At 41.6% G+C, this 4,017-nt stretch overlaps 1 pseudogene; it reads left to right on the forward strand.

Annotated features, from left to right (window-relative positions):
* The first annotated feature begins 433 nt into the window (after positions 1-433).
* On the forward strand, positions 434-3,551 carry LOC117442567 (E3 ubiquitin-protein ligase TRIM39-like; annotated as a pseudogene).
* The last annotated feature ends 466 nt before the right edge of the window (positions 3,552-4,017 follow it).

Genomic DNA, 4,017 nt, shown 5'->3' on the forward strand with positions numbered 1-4,017 from the left:
AAACAGAACTGTAAACAGATTTATTTTTCTTTATGGATATTTTACAAATCACTCTCCTTGAAACTGTATTCTTGTTTATTAATAACAACTTTTTTTACTGTAATAGTATTTTATACCTGTTTACTTTATTCTCTTGTTTTTTTATAACTATAATGATCATATAAATATGTGCCTTTACCCATGGTTGAAGAAAAAGCTTTTTATATTTGTTAGCATAGCTAGCTAACCAGATGCTAATAACAACAAAGTTATTGACTGTATGATCAGTATGACAGATGAACAGAAGCCACCGGGCTTTCAACTAAAAACCTGTGCTAAAGACACAGCCACGCAAAAACTGCGGCATGTGTACTGCTCCTTATGGGTACTGCCATTTTTGGAAGTGCCGGAGCCGTGATCTGGTGCTCTCCGTCAGAACTGCACCCCTGTCAGACGAGACATATACCACGTGATGACACGTTAGGCTCGTGTTGTGTTCATGGACTGCCAGGAAAAACAGGTACTCGCTTGTTTCATTTGTTTCCGGTCTAGATTTCTTTAAAAAAAAAATGTTGCGTGTGTTTATAAATTACCTCGAGGGCCGTATCAAATGGTCTCGCGGGCCGTATACGGCCCGAGGGCCGGAGGCTCCCCACCCCTGCAGCTTTTGTTAAATAAAGCTCGCTTTTTGTTATACTTTGTACCCCTTCTCCTCATTCTGCATTTGGGTCCTGATAACCCCCAATCCTGACACTTATATATTGTGATATTCAGATTAGGTTACTGATTACATTTGTTTTACATGTAACAAGTAATTGTAACGCAACACTCCCTGTCCTGATCATGAGGTCCTGATGTTACACGACAAATACAGCAGGTCTAGTCATGTGAATGGAAACTAAAAAGTTAAATGTTAGCAGGAAGTGTAAACTCCCAGAGCAGTGAAGGGACTTCTGCTGAAACGAAACTCAACCAGGAGTTCAGGACAAGCTTTCAAAGAGCACAGCTGCTTTTTAACCTGCTACTTTACAGGTAAGAGATTTATAATTGTATCGAGGAAGAATATGAACTACTTTTATAGCGGATTATTTTATTATAAGTGTTGTAATTGTAGTATTACTTTTTGTACAGATATGGCAACTGCTAGCAGTCTGCTGTCCGAGGAGAAGTTCCTATGTTCTGTCTGCCTGCAAGTGTTCACTAAGCCAGTTACAACGCCATGTGGACACAATTTCTGCTCTGCATGTATCCACAAGTACTGGGATGGCAGTGCTATTTGCCAGTGTCCACTCTGCAAAAGAACTCTCAAAGACCTGAACTACACGTCAACACCTTCGTCTCTGAGTTAGCTGCTGAGCTTAAGACGTTAGTTCAAATCAAAGCCTCATCAGACCCCCCACTTCCTGGACCAGACGCCGTTCTTTGTGATATCTGCTCTGAGATGAAAGGAAACGCAGTTAAATCCTGCCTGACGTGTTTAGTGTCTTTCTGTGAAGTGCACCTCGAGCCACACCAGAGAGTTGCTGCTCTCAAGAGCCACGCACTGTTAGACCCGGTGAACAATCTTGAAGACAGGATGTGCAAAGTGCACAACAAGATAACAGAACTGTACTGCAGGACTGACCAGGCCTGTGTGTGTGTCTTGTGTATGAAAACCCATCACAAGAGTCACGATGTCGTCCCGATCGAGGAAGAATTTGAAGTAGTGATGGCAATAAAAGACGAGACCATGGCAAATTTCAAACAGATGATTCAATCCCGGGCCGAGAAGATAGCTGAGATAGAAAGCTCAGTTGATGAGAGCCAGAAAGAAGCAGAGAGAGAGAAAGAAGCCAGTGTGCAGGTCTTCAGCGACTTGATCAGCTCCCTTCGGAGAAACCAGGCGGAGCTTGTTGAGGGGATTGAGGAGAGGTACAGAGCAACGAAGCAGGAGGCTGACGGCTTCCTCGCGGATCTGAGGACCGAAGTTGCTGATCTCCAGAGCAGGAGCCGCCAGCTGGAGCAGCTGTCACAGTCTGAGGATCCCCATCAATGTGTTCAGACCTTCCGAACCCTGCGCTCTCCTTTAAACAAGGACTGGACCAACGTCGGTGTCCACTGCCATCTGTCCCTGCAGGCAGTGAGGCGAGCTGTGGGTCTGCTGAAACAGAACGCTGATCAGATAGTGGAGGAGCTTCAAAATAAGATCAAGATGAAGAGAATGAGAGAACATGCAGTGGACTTGACCTTTGACCCCGACACAGCACATTGCTCACTGGTCATAAGCCAGGATGGGAAACAGGTGGAATATGCAGACACGGAGCAGATTCTTCCCTCCAATGTAAAGAGATTTGAAATGTATCCGGAGGTTTTGTCAAAGGAGGGGTTTACAGCAGGGAGGTTTTACTATGAGGTGCAAGTGAAGGGGAAACCTCAGTGGATTGTTGGAGTGGTGAAAGAGTCCTGTGAAAGAAAGAAGGTCAAAGGTATGTCAGTAAAAGATGGTGGCTGGGCCATTGAGCTTCGTGACGGATCGTACTACGCACGTGCATCACCAACAGTTCAAATGAGACTGAGAGAAGAGCTGCAGAAGGTGGGCGTCTTTGTGGACTATAATCAGGGAGTGATTTCTTTCTACGACGTGGACTCTAAGTCACAAATACATTCCTATACCGGCTTCCACTTTACAGAGAGAATGTATCCATACTTCTACCTTTACAAAAGCAACAATGGAGCAAACTCTGCCCCTCTCATCATAACCCCTGTACCGCAAACACTCTGAGTGCATTACTTCTGGAAAAACACTGGTCTCAGGGATGGGAATTTGAAAGCAAATGTATATTCGAATATTCGACCCCCCAAAAAACGGTTAACCGGTTAACCGAAATGTACATATCCTATATAAAAAAAAAATTGGGTAAAACATTTTTTTGTAACAATTTTTTTTTTTACTTTTTTTTTTAACAATTTTTTTTCAATAATTTTTGGAAATAAATACATACATGTTCAAATAAGTGTAGAAACCAAGTCGAATTTGTCAAATGTATTTTTCTTTGTAATACAAATATTCATAACTCATATTCGAATACCGAATATTCGATTAATCGTTCCCAATCAGTTAACACCTCTGTATCGTCTAAATTACTTGTAAAAGAAGTAAGACACTGCTTCATCATTAGCATGTTGTCCCTCTCTCTTTATTGTATGTGTGTGGGTGTAAACTAATGTTACATAATGTTGTCAGATCCTGTTCTATCACAACGGCTGAGGTCATCAATGTCATTTATCCGGATGTAATGTCCTTTTAGTTGCGTTTAAAGATGAGGTCGTTTCAGCAAAAAGCCTCAAGTTCTAGATTTAGTTTTTGTGCTTTTAGTCAAATGTAATATGTGATACGTCTTGAAACAAGACATTATATAAACATGGACTTCCCTGGTTATGATTTATCATAACGCTTACTTAATATGACTTCAGGGACATTACTGGAAATACCAATTCGTAGTTCTTCTTTTTCTTGTAACACAAAGGTGTAATTATGTGAACTAATTCTGTTGTGTAATTTTCTACCTGTCATAATATTAAAGTCATCGTTGTAAAGCATTTGAAGAACTCTTGCTCATTGATGTTCTCCTAAAAAAATGATTCATTTACAAGCTCGAATTGGAGCTATTTCAGCGCCTGAACACAAAAGAGACAGATGTTTGAACGTGGGACATTAACCCTCCTGTTGTCTTCCCCCCCCCCCCCCCCCCCCCCCCCTCACTTTTGGTGTTCGACCGGTCCTGTTTTAACTGCTTTTACATTAACACAAAAACCATTAATCATCAACAAATTTCATTTAACACCCTTTCAAACTGTACATATTGTATCAGAGTACTGGTATACATGAAGAACTGCAGTAAATATACAAAGAACAGACACTGAACATGTATTGGTGTGCCAGTTGTTATCCATGTGGGGGGAGGGGCACATAAGAGCGGGAAATGTGTCAAATGTGTGTGTGCGCGTGTATATATATATTCAAGGTGTGTGAGATCCGGATGGTTACTAATTCCTTTT

The sequence above is a fragment of the Pseudochaenichthys georgianus genome, unplaced genomic scaffold, assembly GCF_902827115.2.
Source record: "Pseudochaenichthys georgianus unplaced genomic scaffold, fPseGeo1.2 scaffold_441_arrow_ctg1, whole genome shotgun sequence".
NCBI lineage: Eukaryota > Metazoa > Chordata > Actinopteri > Perciformes > Channichthyidae > Pseudochaenichthys > Pseudochaenichthys georgianus.